At 46.8% G+C, this 13021-nt stretch overlaps 1 long non-coding RNA gene across 1 annotated transcript in view; it reads left to right on the plus strand.

The window, feature by feature from the left end:
• Nucleotides 1-957: 957 nt before the first annotated feature.
• The window catches only part of LOC138796792 (uncharacterized), a 132860-nt gene continuing 120796 nt past the window's right edge, over nucleotides 958-13021 (plus strand). Inside the window, exon 1 of the long non-coding RNA XR_011363820.1 lies at nucleotides 958-1042. This is a non-coding gene — a long non-coding RNA (uncharacterized lncRNA). The remainder of the gene's footprint in view (nucleotides 1043-13021) is intronic.

Consider the following 13021-nt stretch of genomic DNA (forward strand, 5'->3'; position numbering starts at 1 on the left):
ACCCTACTCCCAGTATATAGCATCTATTAGGCATCTACCCAAGTATCCTTCCACCAGTAGATAGCATCTCTCGGGCGCTGGATGCTACAAGTGATTCAGGTTCAATCTAATTCATTGTATACATCAAGTCCTGCTCAAAGTTGAGAAGAGAATACAATTGTATCTAGGCCGGTGTTTCTCCTGGAGCCTCACCCAACAGAACAATGTGATGCCTAGGCCTGACCAGACTGACCGAGAGGATGCCGGGGTCTCATCATCTGTGGTGGAAGTCCATGTAAGAATACAAACTATTGCTTAGTCTACCCTTCATTTGGCTCCTAAACTCTGTATAACATCAACATAGGAACAACATGAGTCAATACTGGGAAGAGAAAGGACTGTGCATCTTATAGTTACTTTTGTGAATACTGTGCCTCACCAACAACTAGGAGGCGCCTCAGTGCTGACACCTGCCTTACAGTTTGAGGGGCACTCCTCTAAGCAATGCTCTGTGAGCTCAGCAGCCTCCATACTGATACATTGTACATATCTAGCCCTGCTCTTAGCTAAGAAGTGGAGACAATTGTATGTAACCTTGACAATGCTCTGTGTAATCCACAGGTATAATAAGATGCTGTAAGTGTATTAAAAGGCACAAACCTCTTCATAACATTACTGCATCTGTGGCTGAAACTGAGTTATACCCCGTGGGGGAGATTTATGACAGCCTGTACAGAGGAGCAGGGGAGCAGGTGCCCATAGCAACCAATCAGATCGCTTCTTTCATTTCTAGGCCTCTAAGAATAAACCTTCTAAAGTCTGACTGGTTGCTATGGGCAACTGTTTTCCTGCTCCTCTGCACAAGTTTTGATAAATCAGTCCCCATGTTTAATCCCACTGCAATGTACTTTTATCAATGACAGAAAATGTGTCAGGCCACACCTACACAGAGCAGCAGTTATGATGACATCACAGGGAACATGACATCACCACTGACACTGAATGTAAACAGCTGCAATCCTGATCCTGGAGTCACTGGAGCCTGACAGCTTGTAGAGTCCAGGTATGTAGCTCTTCCCTCTTCCCTAATACTGTAGCCGGGAGGGGGGGGGGGGGGGGGGGGGGAGAATAGAATTTATGCCAAAAATTGTAAACTAAAACTTTAATAAATCTCCCTGAATGTGAGCAGTATGTGCAGGAATTCTGCCATGTGTGAACCCGGCCTTACAGGAGTTATCCCTCCTCTGGGCTCTTATAGGGGTGGGGGCGCTGCTGCCTCCTCAGGACACATGTGGTATTACAGGGCTCCCTTAGGGATGACTGGCTATGTTATACACACAGGCTGATGCTTGCAGCTCCTTCCCTCTCTGGCTCATATATAGGGATCACAGCTGCGCTCTCTCTATGACATCCATCAGGCTCCATTGTTGGGTGGTTTGTACCATTATGCTTTGTTAGCATTGTGTAACATAAATCTAATAGCAAAATGGCTACAATTCTCTGTTATCAGCCCTTTCTGGTCCTGTTGGATCAGGGGGTGACTGACGACATTTCTGATGTCGTCTTATAGTAAGATACTTCTTGTTGCCCATAGCAACCATATGTCAACATAGAACTACGGCCATAGTTTTGCGGTGTGTGACATAGCCTTATGGGCAATGGGATCCCGGCAGGAGCGTACACACATCGCATACACTCCGGCCGGGATCCCATGCGGCATCGGAAAAAACTGACAGGTCAGTTTTCTGCGGCCGGAATTCACTGAATTCCGGCCGCAGAAAGACCTGTCAGTTCACACAGTGAAGCGAGCGGCTCTGGCCACTTGCTTCACTGTGTGCTATGGGAAGCTCTGATGCGGGCGCGATGATCCAGGCACAGACCGGCCGCTCTGTGATCCGGCCGGGGTCACGGAACGGCTGGTTTGATACGCCGTGTGAACATAGCCTAAGGCTACGTGCACACGGAGCAAAAGTGGCCTCCCATAGACTGTCATTATGAAAGGAAAGCTGGCGACATTTTGCGGCTGCGAATTCTGCAGCGGAATTCCGCCACTTTTGCCCGACAGAATGTACAGTATACATAGCCACATTCACACTGATCAAACACTGATGGCTCGCCTACTCTGATACATTGTAGCAAACCTTCAGGTGCAGGGGCGTAACTAGAAATGGCTGGGTCCCATAGCATATTTTTGATTGCCCCCCCCTCCCCCAAGTGCTGCAAACGATGACAGCTCAGGGCGGCCCAGTGTATTTCAGGAGCAGACCACAGGGCCCCCTGATGCGATGGGCCCCATAGCAGTCGCTGTGGCTGCTACAGTGATAGTTACGCCCCTGTTACCAAGGTTTGAGTTTGTGTCAAATTTGCGTCAAACTTTTAGCAAACTTTGCACAATCATGAACATACTGTAAGTTTACTCATCTCCAGTATCAAATATGGATTATGGTTATGCATAATAATTTTCAATACATGCTCAAAATTGGGAATGTGAGGAGCAAGTCTAATGGTTTAGGGTAGTGATTTCTTCAGAATGAGTCCAGCACAGGAGAAATCATGCAGAGGTACCTCACAGATTGGAGCCTGTTGCTTTAAATCTCAACAATAGGACCCTATCCTATGAACAGCTTACTTTTAGGTCACCCTTCTAACAAAAAAAGGGTTGTCAAAGGTACATTCCCCCCTTATACTCAAGAAATATGTTATGCGCAGGTTGGGGTAAGATGAAGAGGGCCGAGCCTACTATATACATGGCTACTATCACTAGTCAACGCAGTCAGAGATCAACTGTGCGACTGTGGACTGTGCATCCTATAAAGACATGTAACATCATCGATGCAGCTGTGAAACTCAGTCACTGCTACCAGATGTAAGGAGCCCTGGCGGGTAAAGCGGGACATGCATCACATTTATATATGTTTTTTACAGGGCCAAATATCAGCAAGAAGCATTAATAGAAATACTTATTTTGCCAATAATCCATTGATGTAAAAGTGTCAGCGATCAGCCGAGGAGCGACAACATTTAGCAGCTGCACATTTCTCAGATGTGTGCCTGATAACAATATACTTAAAGGAGAACTCCGGCCAAATTACATTTTTATTACAGGGGCTCCTGCTGAGTGACTCCCTCGCTGCCAGGCCTCCGGTAGATACAGCTCCCCTTATAGATTCTCCACTAGTAGATGTCCGGACTGGAAACTCTGTGCCTGCTCCTGTTGCATTAACCCCTCCCTGCCCAGCAGCATCACCAAATGTCCCTCCAGCATCTCTCCAGCCATAAATGTTTTTGATATGCCGCCATCCCCTGCTCCCTCTTATTTTTACATGTAATTTCTACACTTTACTGCGCCCCCTGCTGGACACATTAGGTATATACACAGTATATACATCAGTGGCTGCGGCGGGACAGAGCACTGTTGGCCTGAGCAGGACGTCAGGATGCCGGGAGCCCCAGAAGCGAGCTGGAGCGTGGACTGGCAATGTATTCACCGGGCTGCAACAGGTTGAGGGGGATGGCCCCTTATCTTATAGGAGGGAAGAAAGCAACTTATAACAGGGAAGGGTGAGACCATTTGGACCAGGGGACTTACTGGAAGGGGAAGATTTAGGAGCTTAATCCTACTCCTCTAAAAAGTAAATGGCCCCAGAAGGGAGTTTAGAAAGCTGGAGTCGTTGATGGTAGTCATCAGGTCAGTAGGAAGGTGAAGGTAGCTTTGTTGTACAATCAAATGGAGGAGTTGACGTGAGATATAAATGTTTGGGCTCTCTACTCCTGCCCATACAGATATGCTGGATTTAATGGATCTACTTGTGGCTTTTGCTCAGTCTTATAGAATAAGATGAGTCATATAAAAGGATTGATGCTTGACTTTCAAAATGACTTTCTCCTATTACTGTACACAGTGCAGTTAGAAGTAATATAGTAAATTTTGGTCCATAATAATGTTTGTTATCTTTCATCTATTCCCAGTATATAGCACTCAGATATGGGAGATAGGGCAGAAAGCTTATCTCTTTACTTTCTATTCACAGGTAATTCGCCCTTCCGTTACTGTGACTCATTTCTCAGATTCACTTTTTTTAATTCCATATATTTCAACCAATCACAATAGTCAGCTAATCTTATTGTGGTCATTAGCATGTTGTGCACAAACCACAAATGACTACATATGGAAAGATTAGAATGTGCCAGTTCTGATAGTGATCTTATAAGTACAAACATTAAGGGGGTAGACAAGATGGGGACTTTTGTGGAACTCAGTAAATTAAAGGTACTCTAACCTATTTAAAAATAACTACCATTAACACATCTACTTAAAAGGGTTATCAAAAAGTGTTAGCTCTTCTATATTGTCATTTACTTATCTTCTATCTCACAGACACTGGGAAGCAGCCCAACTTTTTGGTGATTTATGCTGGATGCAGGGATGATAAATCCTGCCCCCTCCAATGTATTTAAAGCAACTCTGTACTTACAATCTGCCTCCCCCAACCGCTTGTACCTTTGGATAGCTGCTTTTAATCAAAGATCTCTCCTGGGGTCCGTTCGGCAAGGGATGCAGTTATTGTCCTAAAAACAACTTTTAAACTTGCATCCCTGTGTCAAATTGGTGTGACCTAGAGTGTCTGTGCCCTAGACCTGCGCCGCCTCTCCAGCCTTCCTCCCAGCCCTCTTCACCATTAGGAATGCCCCAGGCAGGATCTCTCCTAATCATCACTTGTCTGACCACTGCACATGTCCCTTAACGATCCAGGATTTGTGCAGTGTTCAGACATATGATGAATAGGAGAAATTTTGTCCGGGGGGGGGTTCCTAATGGTGAAGAGGGCGGGGAGGAGGGGTGGAAACGGTGCAAGCCTAGGGTACAGACACTCTAGGCCTCGCCGTTTTTACACATGGCTGCAAGTTTGAAAGTTATTTTTTAGGATAATAACTGCATCACCTGCCGAATGGACCATAGGACAGATATTGGATTAAAAGCAGATATTCGACTGGACAGGCGGCTAGGGGGAGCGGATTGTGAGTTCAGAGTCGCTTTAACTTTGTAGACTTATAATTTTCTTGTTACAGTCAATAGGGAAAATGTTTATGAAATCTACAGTGGATCAGACACAATTAACCTGTTATTAAGTTAAAGTCCCCACTGATGGTAGGTTCCCTTTGGGGCTTTTTTCCAGGATGTGTGGTTGAGATTTTACAAATCGTATCCACTTGGCTCCTATTGTAAACATAGCAGAGTCAGTGAAAATCTGTGCAGAAAATATGCAGTGAAGCCCCCATGTATGGACTTAAGATCCCAATGCACTTCATACACACAGCTCCCAATCAACCACCGGCAGATGATGTTGGTAGAGATAGGGGTTGGTTGAGATGGAAAGTCACTGCCCTACCCCTTTGTTCTGGGATAGATGAGCTGCAATCAAAGCCCTCTGGCTGCCGCCTATGTTCCCCGCCCCATAGAGTACAAAGCTTTGCTTGGCCTTGCTAAACATTCCCGATTATGGGGAGGACAGGGCTAGATGGGAGAGATAACTAACGGCTGAATGAGTATTCATGTGTCAGTTATCAAAGGTGTATGGCCAACTTTACCACTAACCTTAAGCTGCTCATGGATTTAAAGGGGTTGGCCACTTTATAGTAAAATGTGTTTAGTGTACAGTAAAAGGCTAGGTTCACACTATGTAACTGTGCGGCTGTATTTTTTATGCGGCTGTAAATGTGCGGATGAAACTACGGCCGTGGGAAAAAATAGTCATGCGGCTCAAAACATACGGTCATTTACTTTGAAATCTGGTTCAACTAAAAATAACAAATAAAATCTTAAGAAAGTGATGCAAACACCTCTGGATGCATCTGGGAAAGCAGGGAACACAGTTTACATGAATTGCTATTACCGGGGTTTGCGATCCTCTGCAGTAATGCCGATGTCTCTCATGGTTAATCTATTAAAATAATAAAACACATTTTCGTTGTAATAAAGTTCCTTTCGTTGTTCAATAATTAAATTTAAACTAATCCATCATTTTGCAATTAAATATACTGTTAAAATAAATATATATATAAATAAATGTATATTTATATATTGTGGACATGTCACTGGTAAAGTGCTCGAGGGGATGTACATCTCACCCAGGTTGATACACAGTGTGAGATGGTGAGTCCAGGAGGCATCTGTGCTCAGCAGTGTTATGCTGCTGAGCTATTATTTATTATTGCCGGGCCTGGACTTACATGGAATGGCAGGTAGGTTTTGGTAGTGGGACTTGCCATTCCCTCCCCCTCGATCCAGTGTGGGTTTTGGGATCAGGTGAGCTCTGATCCCAATCAGCCTGAGAAGGCAAAAGCTGTGCTCAGTGTACAGGTCTCTCTCTCAGCCAGGAGTGAACAGCCTGCATGCTGTTTGGTGAGAGCTGGGAAGACAGCCGCTGCTGGGGCCTGTTCACACCCCGCAATACTGATCACTGAAGTGCCAGAGAGGTAACCTGCTGTATTAGTAAGCGCCCAGACGGGCAGGACTTTTTGTTTTGTTTATTCTCACTGCACGGTGTTGCTGTATTTATGTTACTGGACTGTTTATGCTACAAATAAACACCCAAAGCTGTTTTATGAGCCCAAGTTTGCTGCCTGAACTGTGTCCAAACACACCATCCCCCGGGAAGATCCCTACAATTGGTGCTGCGGAGCGGGCAAAACGGTTGCTAGGGGCAACGGTGTGCATCAACTTGGCTACAGCTGCTTATGTCCTGGGTGAAGGCTGCGGCTTCACTCCAAAAACAGTCAAGCAACATGGAGGAGATGATGAAGCAGTTAATGCAAGTGAATATGCAGCAACAACAGGCTCTGACAGACGCTAACCTACGCCATGAGCAAGCATTGGCCGCACAACAACAGGCACTGGCCGCACAACAACAGGCTCAGGCAGCCGCTAAACAGGATCAGGCAGCCGCTAATCTGCGCCATGAACAGACAATGGCTGCACATCAGCAAGCAATGGCTCAACAACAGAGACTTATTGAGCACCTGATAGCAAAGCAAGAGGCGTCTGCAGGTGCTAATCCCCAGCTGGTGGCAGCAGCCGCGCCAGAGACTTTGTCTGTGAGAAGAGCTGTGCAGCGTGCGCTGCAAAAGATGACTGCTGATGACGATGTTGAGGCCTACTTAACTGTCTTTGAGCGTGTGGCTGAGCGAGAAAAGTTACCCTCCACTGAGTGGGCAGAGGTCATTGCTCCCTATTTAACAGGCGAACCTCAAAAGGCCTATTATGACCTCAGTGAGCAAGAGGTCAAGGACTATCCTCGGCTAAGAGCAGAGATACTCGCCCGACTAGGAGTTACTGCTGCTGTCCGTGCCCGGAGGGTCCGCAACTGGAGCTACAGTCTGGACAAGTCAGCGAGGTCCCAGATGTACGACCTGATTCATCTGGCAAGAAAATGGTTGGAGCCAGACACCTCTACTCCTGCCCAGATCCTAGAGAGGGTCGTGATGGATCGCTACCTCCGTGCCCTTCCTGCTGATCTACAACGCTGGGTGGGACAAGGCGACCCTAGGAGTGCCGACGAACTCGTCAGCCTTGTGGAGAGGTTCCAGGCGACCGAGGACTACCTCCGTGATGTTCCTGCAGCACCGTCACCTCCCCGGAGTGCCAGATCTGTGCCATCATCTGGTAAGAGACTTCCATCTATTGGGGGAGTGTGGAGGGGTGCTGATAGAGGGAAGAGCGCTCAGGAGGTGTCTCAGGGGCAAAAGACTGGTGGGGGACCCCGGTGGCTAAGTGGCCCTAAAAAGGACTCCCTGCCAAGGAGACCAGGCCCTATCCAGTGCTGGAGATGCCACGAGACGGGACATATGTCTGCCCATTGCCCTCTTACCTCTGAGCCCATGGAGTGTGACGCTAGCCGGCGTCAGTCGCTATTTGCGGAGCCGTCTTTTGTTGCAGTCACTGGACTAGAGACTGAACCACAAGTCTGCAACATTACTGTAAATGACTTTCCTGTTAAGGCGTTGCTGGACTCAGGAAGCCTTGTCACCCTGGTGCATGCCAGCCTGGTGACTGGGGACTTTGTGCCAGCAAGACATATGAGTGTGGTATGCATACATGGCGATACAAAGGTTTACCCTATAGTACGGGCTAATGTCGGGACTGAACTAGGTGCTGTACAATATGAAGTGGGTGTGGTTAAAAACCTTATGCATAATGTTATATTGGGGCGTGATTTTCCTTTGTTCTGGGCTCTATGGGGAAAACAACAATCCCCTGAAAGGAGTGAGGAGACCCCTAAGCCTATTGCATTACCCACGGTAAATGATAAAAATGTACAGGAGGAATATGATGCTTTTCCTTTGCAGGTCCTGGCTGGTGAGGAAGAGGCTCCTCCCACTGCGCAAAATGTTCCAGACTTAGAGGTGTCTAGGGATAATTTTGGTACTGCACAATTACAGGACCCCACTCTCAAAAATGCGAGAGAGCAGGTCACTGTTATGAATGGGGTACCTCAGGAACCAGAAGCTGAGAAAAAATTTCCACATTTTTCTATGACAAATGATCTCTACTACAGAGTCACTAAAATTAATGATGAGGTGGTGGAACAGCTTCTGGTGCCTAAGTCGTACCGGCGTCAGGTACTCGACATGGCCCATAATCATGTCCTTGGGGGACACTTGGGGACAGATAAAACACAGGAGAGAGTCCTCCAGAGGTTTTATTGGCCTGCGATTTATGCTGACATAAAAAAATACTGTGAGTCGTGCCCCACATGTCAGCTTAGCGCTCCAGTGTCGCATTTTCGCAGTCCTTTGGTCCCACTCCCCATCATAGAGGTACCTTTTGACCGGATCGCAATGGACTTGGTGGGTCCCATTGTAAAGTCGGCTAGGGGACACCAGTACATTCTAGTGGTGTTGGACTACGCGACCCGCTATCCTGAGGCTGTACCCCTAAGAAACACTACCTCTAAAACAATTGCACGGGAATTGTTTTATATGTTTTCCAGGGTGGGGATCCCCAAGGAAATCTTGACTGACCAAGGTACACCATTTGTGTCAAAGGTGATGAAAGAGCTATGCAAACTGTTTAAAATCTCACACCTACGTACCTCTGTATATCACCCACAGACAGACGGGTTAGTGGAGAGGTTTAATAAAACCCTGAAACATATGTTAAAAAAAGTGGTGGAAAAGGATGGTCGTGATTGGGATCACTTACTACCTTATCTGATGTTTTCTATTAGGGAAGTACCCCAAGCGTCCACAGGGTTCTCTCCCTTCGAATTAGTCTATGGTCGTCACCCTAGGGGTTTGTTGGATATAGCGAAAGAGACATGGGAAAGTGAGTCCACCCCATACAAGAGTGTTATAGAGCATGTAGCACAAATGCAGGACCGTATAGCCACTGTAATGCCCCTAGTAAGGGAACACCTCCAGAGGGCGCAAGAGGGCCAAAGCAGAATTTACAATCGTTCTGCAAGAATCAGGACATTTAGCCCAGGTGACCGGGTACTCATACTTGTTCCCACTGTAGAAAGCAAATTCTTAGCAAAGTGGCAGGGTCCCTATGAAATTGTAGAGAAGATCAGTGAGGTCAACTACAAGGTACACCAACCAGGTAGAAGGAAGCCTTTCCAAGTTTATCACATAAACTTGATCAAGCCCTGGAAAGACAGGGAATCCTTGGTGGCGACAAAGCCTGTTGGTCATCTGTCACCACCAATCCCTCCGGTCAGGATTGGTGACACCCTATCAGTATCCCAGAAGCAGGAAGCTAAGGAGTTCCTGCAGAAAAATAAAAACAAGTTTTCTGACCTACCAGGGCGTACGCATCTCATTAGTCATCATATTGAAACTGAGCCTAGAAGCAGAGTAAACCTTAAGCCCTATAGGATACCAGAAGCCCGGAGGGAGGCGGTATCATCCGAGGTAAAACGTATGCTTGACCTAGGAGTCATTGAGGTGTCCCAGAGCGAGTGGTCCAGCCCGATTGTGTTAATCCCAAAGCCCAATGGAACTTGGAGGTTCTGTAATGATTTTAGAAAGTTAAATGAGATCTCCAAGTTCGATGCCTACCCCATGCCCAGGGTAGATGAGTTGATAGAAAGGATGGGTAATGCCAGGTACATAACTACCCTCGATCTCACTAAGGGCTACTGGCAGATCCCACTCACTCCTAAGGCTAGAGAGAAGACTGCATTCTCCACCCCTGATGGGCTCTTCCAATATGTAGTGATGCCATTCGGGTTACATGGAGCCCCTGCCACTTTTCAGAGGTTGATGGACTTGATTCTGCGACCACATCGTGATTACTCCGCTGCCTACCTCGATGATGTGGTCATTTTTAGCACGGATTGGGAAAGTCACCTCTGTAAGGTCCAGGCGGTGTTAGATGCCATAAGTGATGCGGGTTTAACCATCAATGCAGAGAAGTGTGCACTAGCCTTAGAGGAGGCCAAATACTTGGGCTACATTATTGGGAGGGGGTTAGTGAAACCACAACTAAATAAAATCGAGGCAATACAGAATTGGCCTCAACCCCTCACAAAGAAACAGGTCAGAGCTTTCCTGGGTATTACGGGCTATTACCGTAGGTTTGTGCAAAATTTTGCCTCAGTTGCAGCCCCACTAACTGACCTGACAAAGGGTGCGAAGTCCGCAATGGTGACATGGACTCCAGAGGCCGAGAAGGCTTTTCAAAGCCTCAAGTCTGCCCTGTGCCAACAGCCTGTGCTAGTTACCCCTGACTTTAGGCGAGAGTTTTTTGGTACAGACAGACGCCTCTAACACAGGGTTAGGTGCCGTCCTCTCACAGGTCGTGAATGGCGAGGAGCACCCGGTGATGTACTTAAGTAGGAAGCTATCCCCGGCCGAGAAAAACTACGCCATAGTTGAGCGAGAATGTCTGGCAGTGAAGTGGGCCCTAGAATCCCTGAGGTACTACCTACTAGGCAGGAGGTTTAAGTTAGTGACAGACCATGCCCCCCTAACATGGATGAAAATAAACAAGGAGAAGAATGCAAGGGTGACTAGGTGGTTTCTGTCCCTACAAAACTTTAATTTCACTGTGGAACACCGGCCAGGGAAATTACAGGCAAATGCTGACGCCCTATCAAGGGTACACTGCCTGTGGGGACAATACGCTCAGCCCTCCGGTCTGAAGAAGAGGGGGGGGATATGTGGACATGTCACTGGTAAAGTGCTCGAGGGGATGTACATCTCACCCAGGTTGATACACAGTGTGAGATGGTGAGTCCAGGAGGCATCTGTGCTCAGCAGTGTTATGCTGCTGAGCTATTATTTATTATTGCCGGGCCTGGACTTACATGGAATGGCAGGTAGGTTTTGGTAGTGGGACTTGCCATTCCCTCCCCCTCGATCCAGTGTGGGTTTTGGGATCAGGTGAGCTCTGATCCCAATCAGCCTGAGAAGGCAAAAGCTGTGCTCAGTGTACAGGTCTCTCTCTCAGCCAGGAGTGAACAGCCTGCATGCTGTTTGGTGAGAGCTGGGAAGACAGCCGCTGCTGGGGCCTGTTCACACCCCGCAATACTGATCACTGAAGTGCCAGAGAGGTAACCTGCTGTATTAGTAAGCGCCCAGACGGGCAGGACTTTTTGTTTTGTTTATTCTCACTGCACGGTGTTGCTGTATTTATGTTACTGGACTGTTTATGCTACAAATAAACACCCAAAGCTGTTTTATGAGCCCAAGTTTGCTGCCTGAACTGTGTCCAAACACACCATCCCCCGGGAAGATCCCTACAATATATATTTATTTTTTGACAGTATATTTAATTGCACAATGATGGATTCGTTAGAAATAAATTATTGACCAACGAAACTGAATTTATTTCAACGAAATTGTGTTTTATTAATTAAATATTAATTAGTACAGGAAGCTCCATAAGCCGTTAATTCATATTGCCGGCAATAGAGCATTCTGTACTAATCATCACTTTACTTTAATGAAAACATCAAATGTTTCTTCTAATTATGTTATCACAATAACATTATTAGAAGAAACATTTAGAATTATATGTGCGCTCAGCTGATTCGCTGATCGGCTCAGCGCACATATAATGAGCCGGTCCGCAGCACAGTGACTCAATACATCCTCCCTTAACCCCTTGGGGGCCAGACTGTAAGCAGCGATCTGTAAAGATGCTGCATACTGTAAGGAGCACAACACCGCTCACAATGATGGGTGTTGTGCTCCTGTTTGTGTGTTTTTTGTGTGTTTCTCCCTTTTTGTTTTTCAGATATCGGTATCCTGTGGATTACATCGGATTCCGTGGACTACGTCGATGACCAGCGTTTTTTTAATGTTTTTTTTTAATAAAATGGTCAATGAGGGGTGTGGGGGTGTTCTTATTTGAATAAAAAAAAATTTTAACTTGTGTCTTGTCTTTATTTCTTTACTTTATAGACTTAGTAGTGGAAGCCGTCTAATAGACGGAATCCATTACTAAGTTGGGGCCTAGTGTTAGCCGGTATAAAATGGCTAACACTAACCCCCTATTATTACCCCAGTACCCAATGCCACCAGGGGTACTGGGAAGAGCCGGGTGCCAGTGGTCCCGGAGCGTCAAAATTGGCGCTCCTGGACCGGGCGGCAGCAGGCTGGTAAGATTTAGGCTGGGGAGGGCCTAAAACAATGGCTCTTCCCACTCTGGTGTTACCAGGCTGCTGTCGTTTGGTTTTTAACCCGGCTGGTTATAAAAATAGGGGGGACCCTATGCGGTTTTTTTTAAATAAATAAATAATTTAAAAAAACCGCATAGGGTCCCCCCTATTTTTATAACCAGCCGGGTTAAAAACCAAACGACAGCAGCCTGGTAACACCAGGGTGGGAAGAGCCATTGGTTTAGGCCCTCCCCAGCCTAAATCTTACCAGCCTGCTGCCTCCCGGTCCAGGAGCGCCAATTTTGACGCTTCGGGACCACTGGCACCCGGCTTTTCCCAGTACCCCTGGTGGCATTGGGTACTGGGGTAATAATAGGGGGTTAGGGTTAGCCATTTTATACCGGCTAACACTAGGCCCCAACTTAGTAATGGATTCC

This window comes from Dendropsophus ebraccatus, chromosome 7, assembly GCF_027789765.1.
Source record: "Dendropsophus ebraccatus isolate aDenEbr1 chromosome 7, aDenEbr1.pat, whole genome shotgun sequence".
In the NCBI taxonomy this organism is placed as follows: domain Eukaryota; kingdom Metazoa; phylum Chordata; class Amphibia; order Anura; family Hylidae; genus Dendropsophus; species Dendropsophus ebraccatus.